Source organism: Anguilla anguilla, chromosome 7, assembly GCF_013347855.1.
Source record: "Anguilla anguilla isolate fAngAng1 chromosome 7, fAngAng1.pri, whole genome shotgun sequence".
In the NCBI taxonomy this organism is placed as follows: domain Eukaryota; kingdom Metazoa; phylum Chordata; class Actinopteri; order Anguilliformes; family Anguillidae; genus Anguilla; species Anguilla anguilla.
The window spans coordinates 9,446,519-9,466,497 of record NC_049207.1 but is presented as its reverse complement, the minus strand read 5'-3'; the positions used below and the strand labels follow the sequence as shown (position 1 = coordinate 9,466,497).

Genomic DNA, 19,979 nt, shown 5'->3' with positions numbered 1-19,979 from the left:
TACACAGCTACTGCTACTGACCTACATTCTGCACGCTGGCAGTGTGGCACAACAATTAAGCTAACAAAACAGCCGCTACTCCCAAAGCAATCAGGCTTTCTTCTGCCCATGGCTTTAACAGGGACGAGGCTTACAGCGTCCTGGGCATGCAGACACGCGTGTACGCACATACAAACACACGCAAATACACACGCACGCACGCACGCAAATACACACGCACGCACTCACGTATGCACGCACACACACACATACAGACGCACGCAAATACACACGCACGCACTCACGTATGCACGCACACACACACATACAGACGCACGCAAATACACACGCATGCGCGCACGCACGCGCATACAGACGCACGCACGCACATACACACGCCCGCGTGCACACACGCACCTACACATGCACGCACATTCACACGCAATGCACAATGGCCAAGCCAAAGAGACTTCCCACCAGCGCCGCTGATGCAGCTGCCCTTTCACAGACACGCGCAGCGTTCCGAGGGAGGGGGACCCAGCGGTGCACCCTGGCGTTCTGCGCCTTATTAGGGCCCGGAGTTTCCCATCCGAGATTAATTTCATTTGTCACACAGGCCGTAGCTCAGGCCCTTCCCGAGGACACGGCTGTTTACAACTCATAACAGCGAGAGGCACCTCAGCTCCAGACCCGCCGCCGCAAAACTGTCCTTCCGACATTTCTAATTTAGAGCACTTTTTATCGCCTCTGACCACAACAATAAAAAAACAGCAAGCTCATAGTCCTTCTGTCTCCTTGACAATGCTTCCCCGTACCCACAGCAACACAATCTGTTGGTATCACACGGGGCGTCGGCAATACCACGCGGTGTCATTATCACCTGAGGGACAGGATATACTGCACAGCGAAATCAGTATTAAATCAGCCCGCAGTGCACCTGATCTCTTCTGGACTCATATAAAATCATAGCCGAGTGAACGCATTGCAACGGCGCAGAGAACAGTGTCTGCTACCCTGAGCAGTGGCCCTCAAAGCAGTGGCCAAATTACTGCCCCGTTCTGAAGGGCATGAATCTTTTCACTTTTTATTAAGCCGTCTGTGTTTTTTTTCCGAAGGTTCAATCCCAGACCCGTTGTGTTTACCAAGGCAAAAAGGGAGAGCAAAAAAAAACTCTGATACTTTACAGTTCCTATCTGCGGTATTGATTACCACCACGGGCGCTTAATCAAACGTCGCCGGGGAGACGAATTGCGCGAAGACCAGCTGCTCACTGGACGGGAGACAGAGAAGCGCTTTCGCGGAATTAGCCGTCTGACTCCTCCTATAGATCACGCAGGTTACACGTTCACCGTGCAAAACAGCCAGAGCAGATTTTCAACAAAAAAAATAAAAAATACCCCACAGGAAATTCAATGAGATTCATCGATTTGGTACAAACCCAGTCGCAAAATGAGGAAATGAGCACGCCTTCATCTATCGGGCCAATCAGACGAGGGCTCCGGCGTTTTCTCTGTAACGCTACCCCCGAAAGGCTGTGGAAACATTCGTTCAGAACGCAGCTTCACGTGGAAACAGTGAGCGAGCAGTCAGCATCCACTGTCCTCGCTCCGGGCTCTCACACGGAAAGCCAAGACACTGAGAGCATTCTCAGGCTCCCAAAGATTCCACCACCAGTCAACTGAGAGCCTGACCACCATTCCAAATGACATATTCCAAACAAGACAGCATTCCAATTGCGCTTATTCAGAATTCTGAAGATGAGCAGGATTTATTACATGGATATTCCTGCCAAGGACAGAATACTGCCCCTCATGAGCATCACTTTCCGACTTCAATTCTGATTAATGTAATATCCACATGTATGCACTGACATTAACTGGAATTAGGAGAAACAAGAACACATTTGAACCAAACGCTTCTGAAAAAAAACATTAAACAAAAAACCCACATAAAAAGCAATTCGGTGGGCTAAGCAAATAATTATAGGTTCCACTCGTTACTCCAATAATGCGTGGTGGGAGATAGCACGTCTTTCTTCACACACTCTACTGTAGACATTTGGTAAATGAACTGATTTCTAATCAGCTGGTGCAGATGACAGAAGCACCGACTGGATGACGTGCAGAAGGAAATTCAATCTCTCATCCGCTCCATTCTCATCCCCCACTGAGCAAGAAGCTTATTTTGCAATTTCTCGATCTGTATTAGAACCAATCAGAAAAAGCACACAAGCAGCAACACCGAAATTATGTTTGCCTCTGATCTGTCTGTTCACACAGATATCACCTATGCTGTGGATTTTTTATGCATGCATAAGCTTTTCAGTTTATTCTGAACACCTGACTGCTTATAAACAGTCAGTAAAAATGGAATATTAATCTTTGTGTGCATATAAACATTGTGTACTGATCATTAATTTGGAGTGCACATTTTGCACAAAGAGCTCAATAATGTAAGAGTGGAATAGAGCCCAGCATCACCACTGACTTGCTGATATCCAGCACCACCACTGACCTGCTGATATCCAGGATCACCACTGACCTGCTGATATCCAGGATCACCACTGACCTGCTGATATCCAGCACTGCCACTGACCTGCTGATATCCAGGATCACCACTGACCTGCTGATATCCAGCATCACCACTGACCTGCTGATATCCAACATCACCACTGACCAGCTGATATCCTTCAGACCTGCTGATATCGCACGAGCGATACAATCACCCTCCAATCTTGCCCATCGAAGACAGCGGCGTCCTATCGTCTACTTATATGCTGTCAATGTTTGAGCTGCACATGAGGCGTCTTCCTCTGACTCATGTCTGCGTGAGCCTGACCTGCTGAATGCAGTGTGTTAAGGAACGGCCGCTGACATCACATGCTCCAGAGCAGAGAGCATGCCAGTCTGCACTTTCCCGAATCAATAGGGGAGGTCACGGCGACAAACACTGATAAAAATACAACTGGGAATTCCGAGCAAAATGGTGGTAAATGCAAGTAACTAAAGAATGGCAAAGGGGATAAACGGACCAGTTTTGAACAAAAAAGCTGAAATGAAATGCAGGTCAATGTCTTCCTGTTGCGGTAGAGGACCTGCTGATCTCGGCTCGGCCGCGCCCATCGGACCCGTTCGCCTGAGGCTGCGGGAGGGTGCGGGCTGTCAGATGGCTCGCGGCGCTGAGGGCAAGCTGCCGTCCTCACGCTCCAGCGGAGCAGGAAACAGCCACTGCGGAGAGGGCCTGCGGTCGGCAGCGAGCCACTCACCGTCAGCGGCAAGCGGCCACCATCAGCGGCAATGTGCCTCTGTCGGCAGGGAGGAGCCATGTTATCGACAGCCCCCGCACTCGATACATGCCCTCCGATCCTCAACGCGCCAGCATGTAGGCTACTCACTGCTCCATCCCAGCCCCAGAGTTTACCACACAAATGCAGCCGCCCAGAACCCGCAAGATACACAGTCCAACCCAGCCAGCCATGAGATTAGCCCCAAACACACAGAGGTGGAAAGGCCAGGGGTCAGAAAGTAGAAGACCTGCCATGTGTTTCTTCCACCCATGAACTCACCCATGAAGCCAGCTGATTTCACTAATTAGTTCTACATCCTGGCTGATACTAATTCTGCTAAGTAGAAAATCCAGCTGATAGGAATAAAATACTGAGGAAGACTTTCTTTCACTTTCTCAACCTGGATTTTCCACCTCTGCGTGAGATCCATACCATCAGTACCATAGCCCAGAGATCCATACCATCAGTACCATAGCCCAGAGACCCATACCATCAGTACCATAGCCCAGAGATCCATACCATCTGTACCACAGCCCAGAGATCCATACCATCTGTACCATAGCCCAGAGATCCATACCATCAGTACCATAGCCCAGAGATCCATACCATCAGTACCATAGCCCAGAGATCCATACCATCAGTACTATAGCCCAGAGATCCATACCATCTGTACCATAGCCCAGAGATCCATACCATCAGTACCATAGCCCACAGATCCATACCATCAGTACCATAGCCCAGAGATCCATACCATCAGTACCATAGCCTAGTAATCCATACTGTTAGCAGTGTATTGAAGTGTTCCCATCTATAAGAATCATAACTCAGCCAATAACATAGGAGTGCACATTTAATATGAGATACAGTATGTTGTGCAAATCACAGTCCTGGCGTAAAACCTAAAGCCTAACCCTAACACTAACCTTATTCCAGAAATGTATTTATCAAAACAATTTATGTGAACCCAGCATAACCTTACAGGTTGCAAGGATGAAACTGTGAGACTGCACCATCGCTGAATTTGTGCTGGCACTGCGGGGGTTAACAGTTTAAATGGCGGTGAAGCGAAGCCGACTCGCTGAGCGGGCCGCCCGACCCCCAGCATCGCTGCGCGCGCCCGCGGCGTCGTACCCGGCGTGCGCCCGCTAGCAGAGCGCCCTCCCGCCGCCTGCACTGGAGCGCCATTAGAACACGGCGATGCCCTTCTCACGTTCCGACGCGCCGCCGTCATCCTAATACACACCATCCTCCCCACGGGGGGCTCCACTGTTTCTGACTCTCTGACATCGTTCATTATTCAGCAGCCTACAGCTGATCTCCAACTGCGAACCCCCCCCTCCCACTCCCCCGCCCCCCCCCCCCCCCCCCCGCCCCCCCCACCTCTGGTAAGCTGGGAGGTCATTATGAGGACTAAGCTGCACATCCACATCGTTACAATCTTTATTATCACTCTCCTGGCTGCCTGCCACTGTCAGTCACTGAAGACCGTACAGATGGTCCAACAGAATGCGTTAAAATAAAGTACCTGTCTATACACAAACAAAACATTCAGGCATAATATCTGTTGAGATCCAAACATCACAGTGAGGCAAAGTACTTGTCTGTGTCCCAACAATACATTCAGGTAAAATACCTGTCTACATTAAACAAACATTCAGGTAAAATACCTGAACATATCCAAATAGGATATTTAGGTCAAATCTTTGTCTGTATCCAAACAATACATTCAGGTAAAATCTCTGTCTATATCTAAACGATACATTAAGGTAAAATTGCTGTCTATATGTAAATATGACTATATCCACAGGTAACATGCAGGTAATGTTCCTGTCTAGATCCACAGGTACACTGTCTATATACAGATTACACATTCAAGGGAAGTATTTGCCGGCATCCCCAAGACACACAAGATAAAGTACTCATTTATATCAACGGGATGAATTCAGGTTACCGGCTTTATTTTAAAGTTGGAGATCCGATATACTGATACAGTTCTAAACCACTGCAGCTGTGAAGATCTGACATCAACTCAGTGGAATGCTTTCTTAGCAACACCACATCAATCAATCCGTTTCTTGTATTACACCATAAACACCCGGGTTGATACACAGTGCTGTGCAGACCGAATTTTCCAGAGAGGACGACAAAAAAATAAGCTACAATGATGGGAAAAATGTAAAATGAGAGGATGTGTTGAAATCCTGAAAAATAGTTATAGGATACTACAGATTCCAAAAGAAAAGTAAAAAAAGAATAGCTTAAACACAATGGAAGACTGCCAGCCTTCCATAAAACACTGTTCATTACTAAACAGAAATAAAGAAAACCAAACCAGGAAGGGAAACAGGAAGTCATAGCCAGGTGACCGGAGTGTTGAACTGTCACACGAGGTGCGCTGCGTTGACCCGAGACTGACATCGGAAACCTACGACCAACCCTGCGGCCATTACCTCTCACTCAAGCACTACACATCATCTCAGAGGAACACTGGGTCCTTCTGCGTGTGGGACCACGTGGCGTGTTCTGATGCGTGTTTTTTACCACCATACGTGTGATTCTATGACAGCTGATTCTCCACAGGGCACCATGACTGAGAGGATCCCGAACCTGTGTTCACCTCAGGCGTCAGCAGGGACGGCTGCCCTTCCGTAAACAGAAAAGGGATCAGAAGTCTGTGCTGTTTGTGTACCGACGGCATTCACACCACGGCCTTCTGTACTGAGCAACGAACAGCGTTCTTGTTTTAACACCACCGACCGTATTGAAACCTGAGCAATATTATTACTGCAACACGCCCAAAGGTACTGCGCTGGCTGAGAGATATTTTCATTGCAACACGCAGCCTACTGCCTTCAGAACCTAGCAGCATTCTGCCTCTCGACATCTGGACACCTCATCACCCCCCCCACTTCTGATTGGCTACGAAATGCATTGCGTTCCCTACCCACAGTCGTTCCCCTGGTCGTGACAACAGAAGAGAATTGAGTTCTCATTTGACCTACCTGGGCAAATTAGGTTCTTTTTTTTTTTTATTCTTTGTGAAAGGAACCGAGAACTGAAGTCTTATAACTTTAACACAACCTTGGTACTAAGAGCCGGACATATTTCTAGTTCCACTGCGTGTTCTGTTCACGCTGTGGGAGTTCTTTGCTCTCGCTGCCACACACACACAGGTTCTCTGCAGAAACATTCCCTTCACTCAGGCCCTGATCTCTCTTTCGCATCCTTTCTTTAAATTCCACCCGATTTTACTTCCCAGTTTCAAATGAAAACATCTGAATGCCTTAACCCCTTAACCGCCGTCCACAGCTGAAACAAACAAACAGCAGAAGGATGACACAGGGTTGGGATTCGCACGGTGAAGTTTAAAACGTTAAGAAACATCCTGCGGAAGGCCGGAAAGAAAGCGGCACGCATCTGAGCGTTCGCCACGGCAACGTCATACGCAGTCCCGAGGGGGGGGGGGGGGCTACAAGCGCACGGTGTGGTGTGACAGTGACCCTATAAGGATGGAGCAGTGGAAAGGGTGGAGAGATCCTGGTGGTCCATCCCGCCCCCCTTCCCCCCTGCCCCTCCTCGGGGAAGAGTCGTGAGAATGACCCCTCTGCGATTCCAGCGAAGGGGAATTCTGGGAAGGGCTAGGACGATTCGACCAGAAGGGCCTCCCGGAGGAGCGGGGAAGAGCCTTCGGAATCCAGCACTCGCCAGGAACAGCTGTTCCTGTCGCCCGATTCCTAATCCTTCCTCGGCGACGGTAATCCCCCCCCCCCCCCCCCCCCGCCCACACAGCGCCCACCCCGCGGGACGACGGGAACGGATCGGAGGCACTATCTCCCATGCCCCCCCCCCCCCACCCCAAAGCCCGACAGTCCCCTCCTCTATTCAGGTTAGAAATGCCATTTAGATAAAATGCAATGCTCCTCGGGGTGTTCCGGGCCGGGCCTGATTCCACCAGATTGCTGCCGCGGGCAGTTCGTTTTCGGAAAGGCCTTGTCGCCGTGGCGCTAACGCAGACGGGGGAACGGGGTCACGGTAGAAAGGGCTTGTCTCCTAATCGAAAAACGTCCAAATGGTGTCTATCCCATCAGCGGCGATTCCCACCGCACCGTACGCAACAACGCGCAGCTATGAACAAATGGGTCTCAATTATAAATGGCCTGAAATAAAATACTGCCGTGATTGCAATAAACGTAATCATTTTCAGTATTTTTGTATGTTATTGCTATACATAAATTATACAGAAAACCTATATAAACAACATGAACCACCAGCCACAGAACAAAAGGCCAATTTAAATAGGTACACAATCAATGTTGAGTGATTTACTATTCTCTCACACATGAGCACGCAAAGGACACACACACACACACACACACACACACACACACACAAGAAACAGCCAAGCGAAAAGTCGTTTGCACACAGCTGTATGCAATTACTCTCCACAAGAGCGTATTTAAAACAACAGTGGGCAGCCCTCAGCTTTCTGCAGATCAGCTCCATCACCACAGCTTTCCCAGAGAAAGCCACAAACAGACAGCATTTACAGATGAACACTCATGCACACACTCAGACACACACACACAAGCATATAGGCTACACAAACAATAAATATCACACACACAAGGATCATTCCACACACGTATTTTGTTTCTCTTTGTTCAACCTCATTTTTTTTTCCTTTACTCTACGATTAATCCACACCATTTCATACAAATGTTGAAAAAACACTCTAGCTTCTCTCAATCCTTTCCTTGAGAGGGTTAAAAATATAGAGACAAACTGCCCTCTCTCCCACAGAGGCCACAAACACACCGTTTTCAGATATTCTGGGTACAAAGCCCATGAAAGCTCACACCACAAAAAATAAAGCCCTTCTGCGCTCGGCAGTTACACTTAAATTCAAGACCATTTGTTCGTAACTTTCACTGACTGTAAAAATGGATGCCCTAGAGCTACAATTAGACTTATTAAATATCAAGTGCCTTCACTTTAAACACACTTGTTCTTAATCCATTCAGTAATAGCCTCCCTCTGTTTTAATGTTTAATAAGACGTGATAGATACAGAGACAGATTTATGTTGGTTTCTGATTGAAAATCACACAAAATGACGCAACAGATCACGCATGCACATATGCACAGTAGTATTAAGGGGTGCAAACCGCAGGCTTCACCGTAAAAGCATACGATTTAGGCTACATTCTTGAGGCGATGGTTCGATATTTGGCAATATCACAAATTTTGCTACAATGTTATTCAAAATATAGTAGGAAACAATCAATATATATGATCCACTTAACACAATCCAGTTACAACTTACACATACAGCCAAAATGTGGCTGAGAGTGCGAAAACTAATTGACATCACGTTAAACAGAAGTAAATTAGGCACAAGCACAAGTGATGATGAGGGCAAGTCAAAAACATAAACATGATGGCAGTGTTGCGAGCAAACAAACATTAAAAATAAAAAATAAAAAATAAAATAAAATAAATTAAAAAAAAAAAAAAAATATATATATATATATATATATATATATATATATATATAAATATATATATATTTGCGATGATTCATAACAACACAGATCGATTTTTGCACGTTGTATCGATTGGATCGAATCAGTGCCCTTCCAAGCGATATGTCGATCCGAATAGATGTATCGTTACACCCCTAAATAGCTTTCCCACGCGTGGTAGGTTATATGAAGGCACGCAAGCAAGTGACTGTAGCGATCCACCTACAGAGTTGGCTCTGGCATAGCAGGATGGGAAAGACTGATGTATTTTCCTTGAACGAATGCTTCGAATTTATACTCAAAATCGGCCTTTTGCTAAGAGCTGCACCATGTCTGAGTGTAATGGAGTGAACCCTCCGTTTCTGCTAGGAGCACACAATTTTTTTTAAAACGATCGGGTTTTAACTGTGTCGTATCTGCTTATGGTAGACTAGCGGTTGTTTACCGCTTTCATAAATGTAGTGCGCAGTGCACCATTTATGTTTGACGGTTTGTCAACTCAAACACATTCACTACTGTACATCTGTTTACCACCATAATGTACTGCAAATAAATGTACTAAAATAAACGCCGTGTTAGGAGTTGCTACTAACCGTATTTAATTCCGTTCGTTCCATGTTCAAACTAGAATGACGTAATCCGAACGTCACGATTCTGTGCAATTTTATTGGAAGCGCTGGACAAGAAGCATTGGCTATTTTAGACAGGGGGAGACCATAAAGTGTATTCGGTAATATTTTCTCGTACCCAATTAGATATGTAATTATTAGATATTAAGTAGCAACTGATTAATATATGCATAATAATTTCTTTGTGTAAAAATATACAGTCATTTCAGTAAGACAACACTGTATACTGAATACTGTATGTAAATGGTATAGTCTGGATAATGTAGAGTACATAAGCAGGTCATTTGGTGTCAACAGGGTGGTTGACAGTAGGTGGGTGTCATTGAATGGGTACAATTGATGTGATGATTCTTTTGTTTTGTACACATATATACATGCTTGTATGATAGTTATGACACTTTTGTAAATAAAGCACTCTACTTGGGTTGCACAAGTTCGAGCCTCATCCCGAAAGTTCACTATAAAATCCGCCGACCGACCATCCTTGTAACACCGAGGCAAACGTTATTGATGCTGTTGACAGCTTTTTGTAGCGACGCTACGTGGCATTACTGAAAGGAGCTCTGCGTAAAGCAGCCGCTTCACTAAATTGTCCCTCTCACGTGTTTAAAACACCGCTGCGTTAGAGCATAATGGGCACTTTATACAGCAGTAAACTCTCCCACTGTAATTATTCTCCTCTCTTTATTCTCCCCCTTGCAGTAACCAAGAGGAATCATATAGGCATTACGTCCTACATTCTGAAGTACTTAAGAGGAATTTTACATGGAATCTTCTAGACTGGAGTAAAGAAGAGGTACTGTACAGGTATTTAAACTTCTGTAGGGGAGTAGCTAATAGTAATCTTACGGGTATTAGCCTACATTTTGTGCTAGAGTAACTAAAGGTAGCCTGATCTTACAGGCATAATTCTGCGTGAATATGAACCAGAGGTAGAGCTGACCTTAAATTTTCCCAATACCAAGCCATCCATATGCATGATGTACCTCCTCCAAGAATCCATTGTTTCCCCTGAACACCAGGAATGTCAGACATCTGACTGAGAAGCAGAACTGGAGCTGGACTCCACAGTTGAGAGGAATTCAGTGCATGGCTTATATTCCAATACCACGAACAATGGCATTTATCTGGTAAATGAGACTAAAAACTGCATTTTAAATTAAATGAGGTTCAGGAGAGATGCTCATGCCCATTCAGAAAAAAAGAAATCAGTATACCCACTTTTGAAATTTTTTCCCTCAATATTTTTTGTCTTCATATGTTGGAATGACCACTCATAATTGTTCAGCTATAACACCCTATGTAAAACTGGATGCATGGCATTGGCATCAGTTCTCCAAAATGCACGGTGCACAGTCACCACTTGTTTATACTCTACAGTCCACAGGCAGGAGGACTATGCAACTGCCCCTGGCTCCTGCAGATCGCAGGTCTGACCAATCACAGAAGTATCTTTTGAGCAATGGGGTGGGGAGTACCCTGCTGAATGACGCACTCTCTGCCTCTGCAAGGCCTATGGCCAACTATACACCACCCAATGGGATCTTCTGCCAATATGGGAAAGGTACAGGAAGTGAAATATATGAGTAGTGAGATTGGAGGAGGGTGTGGCTAGGGTGTCAGCCAAGGAGACACAAGGCTATAAAAACATACAGTGTGCTTGCTTGTTTCAGCGATGCAGTAGATACCCTACATAGGGACCAGATGGTCACACAGCCCAGGGTAGTTTGAGTCTATATTTATCATGGAATCTTCCTTTGCCAGCCAGGGACATTACGCCCGGCGCAGTTACTTTGCACCTTGCCGTTCCATTCGGCAGGGACATCTGGAGTATATACGGCGCAGCTCAGAATCTAGGCTCGGCGTAGAGTGGATTTGTTAAACAGACCGAATACGCGTCTTAAACGACGTGTTCAGCCGGTCGAAACGAACTCTACGCCCCAGTCGACCCATCCGTTCGGTAATGGAACCGTTCCGCCAGGCCGAGAGGCCGAGTCGCGTGCGCTCCAAGACTGAAGCGTCCCCCCTTTCGGAACTCAAGCGCCACGCGTCAGCCGCGGAGGGGCTCCTCAGTCCCGCCATTTCAGACATAATGGATCCATTATCAGCGGAGGAACATGAATAATGCACGCGTGCACCAGAAATGCAGGCGGCGGCAGGTGTAGTCACACTGTTGCTCCCAGATAAGAGCTATTAACTGTCTGCGAGTCTTTAAAAAGCATAATCAAGCTTTTATACAGTAATCAGACATGTGAGGTAGTGTACTTACTGTCTTCTGATGGATCACTTAGAACCGCAGCCCCCTGTGAGCTAAATTTAAACAGTAGAGAGAGAGCCTCCCATGGTATTCATAGTCTTAGTTTCGTTTCTCAACAGAAAACCCACAGACCTTGGCGGGTCTGCAAAGGAGATATCTTTCAGGTTTCTACAGATCTGTATCTATTGGAAAGCATCAGGGCAATCGTTTCTATTCTCGCAGGTGACCTGTGAGATCAAGAGCCTCACTGCATGCCTCGCTGATTTTTTTACTCGCTCACTGGTTACCTGTGCAACCAATGGAATTGCCAAATAGCCTACTCAAAATAAGAAAGGAACTCTGAGGCTCGAACATTCTTCTTTTAGTCATGTAAGCCTCAACTTAACCATAGCAACCAAGACCTCACCTTGGAGTTTGAATACTCCTTTCAACTCTTGCATCGCCATCCTTTGTTACCACTTCTGCGAGCAATGCAACCGCTGCTGGTGTCTGATAAGATTTATGGCATGTCTGGGGTCCAAAGAAGGGATTCAGGGAGGTTAAAAGCAGTGCTTTTAAAAACATTTTGAGCAAATCTCATACCAAAATGATCCTAAATATCACGTTAAAGCATTCCGCATTGCACTACATAGGGTCCGGCAGCGCTGCCCGTGTTCAGGTAACACTTAACACAGGAGAACAACGCTGAACTCGTAGCTCTGAGCGCGCACAGCACCGCACGCGCTCAATGAGTACCGAGCGTCCTGAGAGCGTAGAAAGAAAGAGCGCTGGCCACACGAGAGACGGAGGATCCGCCAGCAGGGTTAGCCATCTGCTCCACTGCAGGCATAATGCCTCAATGGCCCCTGCCTATGCCATGAACCTGATGATGACATCGTTTGGAGGAGGAGGAGGGACGGAGCAAAGAGAACGCAGAAATGCCCTAATCCACGGGCAACTAGGCAATCACAAGCGCGACGAAACATCCCAAACAGATGATTTCCTCCACCCGGAATGTCTGCGGAGACGTTGACAGACTCGTAAGGCAGGCCATTTCTTTGACATTGTTCATATGGTTTTATTTGATGGCGCGTTTTATTCACAGACATCATTTTTCACAGGGTAATAGTCCGGACTTGGAATGGATGGCAGTGAAAGCTCACACTTTCGGCAGGAATAATCATTTTTGATGTCATCATCAATAATCTCCTGTCACTTCTAGAAGACTGGGAAATAGCCAGAGATGGGGAAAAATACATCAAAATGTAAAGATATAAAATACCCCAGAAGGAAATTTATCAACATGAACTACAAAGTGCATTATTTTGTATTTTTTAACAACACAAAATGGCAAAATACATTTCATTAACAGCATCGTTTCATTGTATAGGGCAAAGCAACGTTTTTCTGGATAACATCCAATTCGTTTTCTGCATTTAAAGCCAAAAAAAAAAAAAATAATCTCTACAGTGCATCACTTAGGTCATGTTAAGTTTAGTAAAGCTTAGACATACAATGGTCTACAAACAGAAATGTCCTTACTACAATGAAACAAGGTTCTGTTTCTTGGAAGATAAATAATATTGATCAGGGCCTACTTTCCAACAACCACTGTAGCATGAGGTAATTTTCATTCAAACTCAATGGTCCAAGATAATCTTTGCTAAGGTTTTGGGGAAACTAGGCCCTGATTATCAATGATGCAAGTCACAAAAGGATCTCATTGCTCATAATTTAACTTTTATTGCTACCAGAAAGTAAAATTATAAGCTGCTGTTACAGATTATACGAGTTACACAATAAAAATAGAACTGTATGTGCCCTGGCCCAAAAATCTTTATTTTAAAAATGCAGAAATACCTCCTTCTGAAGTATCATGATACAGACCACATCAAGGTTTTTCAAAGCTCATAAAATACAAATGACAAAATACAAATGAAATGCAATGCAATTCAAATCCATGAAATTGAAATACTGCCCAAACCTGTAAAGAGCAGCAGAACACTTAGAAGCTGGCTTAAATTAGTCTGGCACAGGAGTAAGTTACAACAGACTGGCACAGAGCTGAGTTATTATATATTAGCACATACATCATTTCTTTATTCCATTGCTATCCAAGGCCAGCAGATGGGTTACTGGAAGTCCAGACAAAATTGCCAATATCATATGGCCTTTTCCAGCACACTTTTTTTTTGCGGAAGCTAGTGTACTCACTTGAATGACTTCACCTGCGGTTGGCACAGACAGAGAGCTTATAATTCTGGGGCAGTCTACTATCATAACCATACAACGGTCTACTTTTTGCATCACAGTTTCGTCAGTGCTTCTGCACTTATGTGTTTCTGTCAGTCTACACATGCACATGCCTATTAAGGGAAACTACCTCAGAAATACTTACGAACCATTATTTGGCCTTTCATTACTGTTTTATTAAATAAAATGGCAGGGCTGCAGTATTTCTTCCTAGCAAACCGTAGTCTACTTAATTTAGAAACAAAACCTAAAATATTCAGAAACAGGAAAATCAGAATAGACAATATATATTCAATTTCCAATTTTCTGCAGGGCAAACTGTTCCTGTACAAACTGACTGTCTCAGTTTTTCCCACAATTCCAAGCCAGCCAACTCAAAGGCATAGTCTACATTGGACAAAATAAGATACAATTACATTACAGAGCACTATGTTTTTAGCTCTGTTCAAATTTTTTCTATTTAATTGTGTAACAATACATTATGAACAAAGAGTACAGACCCTTTGGCAGTGATAAGAAATTTTGACTCAGCTAATTTAATCAGCCTCCAGGGGTATCAGCAAAGTGGATGAGATTGAGAAAATCTCTGTTTCAGAGTTCCTCCTATTTTATTTACTTTTAAAGATGTGACACGTTGAATCTTTTTCAGCCAGTTGCATTCAGGTGTCATTTTGTTTTGTTTACCTTTTGAGACCAAAAGTGGCTGAAACTGAAGGTGGCGACCTACACTAAAGCAGGTCCTTACAGTATGTGCATGTGAGAGTGCATGGCAAGCTTTAAGCAGACGGCAGAACAGGGCGGCCACTAACACTAGGTACTGTAGCACTAGGCGTTTGCTTGCAAAGCTGTGTCCACGACATGAAAACAAATATCTAGCCAGTATGGCTACGCAGACCTTTTTAACCACCCATGGCCACAAGGTTTGTTGTCCGAGGCCACATTGGCCGTTTTGCGGGTCCAGCCTTTGCATGTTTATGACACTGGGCTGCGTTGTAATAGTCTATTCCAGGCTTGTGATCAACCGTGCCAGTGCACCTCTCTTTTAGGGTCGGTTAACTGAAGCTCGGGTGGGACAATGCGGGTCTAATCCTCTGGCATCACGCGGCCCTGTTTACACACCCAGGGGCTCCGCAAACGGCTCGTTTTTGGACCCGTTCCCCTCGCGGGTCTCACAAAGGGCTGGGTGAGTTCCCCTCACAGAGTCCAGACATGACGCAGACTCTGGGATTCCAGAACTGGCCCCGTTTCTAATATTACCCTCTATGGTGGGACAGTTAACCTTATATAGCCCCAGGCCCTGAGCCAATGCAGTATGTGGCAGCATGGACAAGAATGGGGCACTATGGAGCAGCACGGGGTAGTGGGTAAAGAAAAAACCACAGTGAATATGAACACATAACGTACACTTAATATTCAGTGCATCAATCTTGTCAATTAATTTGGACCTGTTGAATTATTCAGCATTATTCTTTCTTGTAAGTGTCAAAACTGACCTTGTTAAAGAAATTGCCTTTGGGTACAAACACAAGCCTATTGTTAACATTCACATACTCACACACATGCACACGCACACACGCGAAAATAAACGCAAGCATTCACACGCGTACACTCAATCGCAGAGTCCACGTCGCACACATATAATGCCGCACACATTCAGGTCCAGGACAGCGTGGATTCCCAAGGAACGGTATAATCCGGAATCCTGCGACTCCCGCATTCCAGAGCGTGTAACGGCGCCCTCCTCCCCCCTGCACGCGCTGACGCAGAGCGAGACTCCCAGAATTCAGCAGCTCAGCTCTTTCTCATTACCTGCGCGGCCTTATCGGATGCGCCGCACGGGTTCCAGGAACGGGGTCGATATTCCTCTGAATGAAAGAACGACATGTTCGCCGCCGAGACACAATTCTGCTGGCTTGACAGTCAGGGAAGCCGCGGTCGTTGGATGGCGGGCCGGTCCAGCATTATGTTGTGTTCAGTTACCACATTCCTCAACCACCATCAGGTTACATCATCAGTGAAAAAAAAAAAAAATGATAATAGTGCTTATTGGCTGCTTTAGTAGATAGCAGCTCATATTAAATAAAACAAATCTGCGTGGTACAAGGTCTCTACAGAGTGAAACGGTTCCTGGCATTAGGCAACTATTAGCTCTTGAATCACCATTAATTTAATAAAAGACACCATACCCCAGAGTAGCTAATTTAATATTTTTCACATTCAACTGTAATCCCATATACAGGAGGGTCTGCATAAGGAGGCAGAGAGATGAAAGGCACTCCTATTAACAGATGTCTCAAGCCATATAGTATCCCTGTCTTTACGCTCCTAATCCACTGTTCTGAACTAAATACCCAGTCAAATGTTCAAGTCTAATATGAGACTAAGCTCCTGTTCCAACAGCACAGATCACAGACCCTGCAGAACCTGGACTACCTGACACTACAGACCTCTTCTGAGGCCAATTTAAGGAATCATCTTACCTTTTAACCCACTGACCTATAAACCCACTGACCTATTAAGGTCTAAGACCCATTTGCATACAATGGACAGAGATTTAGAGCAACGTTGAGTACAGGATTAAGGGAAACTCCTTGTCAGCACACCACAGTCAGAACAGTAGCATAATAAATGCAACTGCACAATGTTACAGAAATGACATGGGACAGGGACAGCTTGTCCAAAGGTTTTCAGAAGCACTTACGACTCTGAATCCAGGAACCGCTTAAGTTGCCTCCGGGGACAAGATCAATCCATGTGTAATTAAGAGACTGACCATCAGGGCCTTGTCCCCGCCCTGAACCACCAATGATGAGCTCCCTGATGACCTCATCGCTGACCTCACACCAACTTTCAATACTGAACTGAAAGCTGCACACTGACATAATCACAGGCACCACTACTATGGTTTTTCAAGGCACACTAAAATCGGCTCAATATACACTTCTAAATAGCGAAGCCACACATTTTTGTAACAAAGACATTTTTGCTCTCCTTCTAGGTCTTTTACTGCATCTACCAAACCATATAAAACTTATATGCCTATAAAAATATTTTGAGACCACAAAATTGACACACTTCATCCACTTAAAATACCGCTTAAAACAAGGTTTAACAAAACATAGTTCCTGTGAAAAATTACAAAATTCAAAAGATGACTATCACTAGGTCACTATCCATACAGTGATTTGTTTCCCACACATGACAGAGAGAGATAGCCTACATTTTTATTTTGTATTCAAAGAGTATTCTGAAGAGCTTCGTACCATTGGTTGCAAATAAAAAACATTTGCACATTTTCAATCCTCCACGCACAATGCTTTCTTTTTCAGCCTTCATGACATCAACTGTCCATTTTCAGTCTTTATGACATAATTGACCCTTTCTCAGTCTTATTAAGAGAAGGACCCATTTGCTTGGTTCAAGGCTTTTAATGTTTTTTTTTTTCTCTCTCTTTTTTACGAAAAACAGTCACAGTATGTTCCAGAATTTCTTTGGCCTGTCTGAATGGAAAATTTTACCGAGCATCTGAACTCACATCTCATCACATCCCCAGATCTGCTCTATATTAGGTCTCTGAATCAGCCTTCAGATATTTGCCCCCTCTCCCCCCAGTGGTTGAGACACAAAGCAACGCAGTCTCATGGCATGGAGATGGCCAGCCAGAGTCATGCTGTTTAAATTTGAAATTTTATCCGCCGCAGAGGAACGAACATCAGAGGGAACTACGGAGGACGACTGCGGAAATGAACACCACAATAAACAAGAGAGGTCGCTGACTTACTTATGAGAAGTAAGTGCAAGGAATGAACGACTTACACACCAGATATTAAGCCAGCTGAAGCAGATGGAGGAAGACGAGGGCTAACATGTGACTTGTCTCATTTCGGTTCGTCTATTACATTTCCTCTAAACTCAATTGCTTATTTCCCCAGCTGAAGGTCTTATCCTAATTTAATTTTGCACCTTCCTATGCAGGCGAATCCTTCATAAACCCGCGTGCGGCCACAAATTCAATAACGAAAACAAACGGCCGGCAGAAGGTTCTTAGCATTAAAATTTCTGTGCCTACCACTGAATCTACAGCACTCATAAAGGAGCGGGACCAAAAGCAGCGGAGGCAATGCAAGCTATGGGTCCCACTGGGATACACAGTCAGTTTCACAGGCCGGGGATCCAGAGGCAGCAATCTCTAGCCCACTCTAGACATGCTGACTCACCATCCCAGAGTCATCATAATATCCTTTCTTCATCATCAAACCGATACCGGCTCGCTATAACCGGACGTGTTGATTCAGGCAGTGGTGGGGGAGCAGAGTGTGGAGGGGTGGAGATGGGGGGGGGAGGCAGAAAGTTTTTAATTTTAATTAAAATGTTATTTGAAAAAAACGTTACCTACAGGGAGAAAATGCGAACACGTCGGCGCCGCCTATCTCCAAAGATCAAAGGGAGGGACTGAGGATAACACGAGCACGTCTCAGAGGGAACCGGCCCGCGAATCTGAGGCGGAAACCGGAGGAAGTGCCTCGATGCCCGCGTGCCAGAAACAGAGCGAGCCTCCAAACGAAAGTGACGATGAGAGCCTACCAATGCGTACGCGTTACCAACTGCACTCTTCAACTCCCCTAATAAAGAGCTGAGCAGATTCATTGTGCCACCCGGATAGGACGGGACAACCAGTCCACATTGATTACAGAGAGCTTTCCTCTGTCTGACCTCTGTTGGATGCAATCAATGTGAACTCATAAAACCATAAAGCATCATTCTGACTGGACAAATATTAGGAGTATGATTGATTTTTGCCCATGTGCGACCTCCAACGACTGTTAATATGTGAAAGTGATGTATCACAAAATATTTCTAGATACTGACGCGTGTGAGGGCCGAAAACCGATTGTTTTCTTGGCTATTTTGACTACATGGTTCTTTGGGAAAGCAGTGATTCTTGACTTTCTGCACCGAGTACTACAGTGGAAAGTACTTCAGACTTTGGAAAAGTAAACTGTCAGCAATGGAGAGGGGAACTATCAAAGGAGGTGAAGACGGAACTTAATCAGAACAATCTAGAGGGAAAATCTATCATAGCATTTGAGAGTGGGACTTTATCAGAACAACCTAGAGGGAAGCCCTGTCATAAAAGTTGAGAGTGGAATGTTATCAAAACAGTGGAGACTAGAGAGAGGAACTTTATCTGCAATACATAAACAATAGAGCCTCTAGGGCCCTGTTTACACTCACGTTCAATACAGCTGACAAATCAGATTTCAGTAAATCTGATGTGTGTGGTCATGATATAGGTATGTGTGTGATTCTGCTAATAATGGATCTGAATTCAGTCAAAGGCCAGAACAGAAGGGAGGCAAATTTCATCAGAACAAGGATAAACTCTAACAGTGGAAAGGAGAATATCTGACCAAGAGCTAGCCTACATTTTTCACAGGTGCTAACCATTACCATAAGTGGGGGGACACTGACTGTGACAGTAGGCCTATCTGTCACACTGTAGGCCTACTATTTCCCTAAACAGTAGCAATCAAAAATGAATAATAATGTTTAAAGGCCTATTTAGTATTCTGGTCTTCTGTAAATAATTATTCCTCTCTTGTAATTATAACCATGGGACAAAGGGAGGAACTGAATTGTACTTATGAATATGATGTTCATCTCCAACCAAGTTTAGCACAGTTTTACAAAACATTTAAGAACAAATTCTCATTTCAGACCATGAAAGACACAATGCCAAAGACCACAATTTAAAATTTAGTAAAAAGTGCTAATTTATTCAAAGAACATAATTATTTTCCCCATATGTCTAAATTAACTGGCGACATTATGTGAAATATTAGTCTACTGCTACAACCACTCATCTGACACTGACTATAATTATCTCCTTTATGTAAGCATTCATTTAAAAAGTATAGTGTACTCAACAAACAGACAATAACCCCACAGCATTTTGGTAAGAGAGGGGTCAGTGTGCGCATTAAAAACCTCACTACAGCCAACCCGCTCAGACTTCCTGTCTACAGAGTAACCACCCACAAACACATCCACTTCTTTTTCTATAAAAATAAAAGA

General features: G+C 44.8%; 1 protein-coding gene and 1 long non-coding RNA gene across 7 annotated transcripts in view; one reads left to right on the top strand and one right to left on the bottom strand.

The window, feature by feature from the left end:
• The window catches only part of LOC118231558 (ankyrin repeat and sterile alpha motif domain-containing protein 1B-like), a 177,789-nt gene that overhangs the window by 140,535 nt on the left and 17,275 nt on the right, over positions 1-19,979 (bottom strand). The gene's annotated exons all lie outside the window — the stretch shown is intronic.
• Positions 9,698-18,537, top strand: LOC118231560. The gene is made up of 3 exons (XR_004766095.1): positions 9,698-9,727; positions 10,118-10,211; positions 18,303-18,537. It is a non-coding gene; the product is annotated as an uncharacterized LOC118231560 (long non-coding RNA).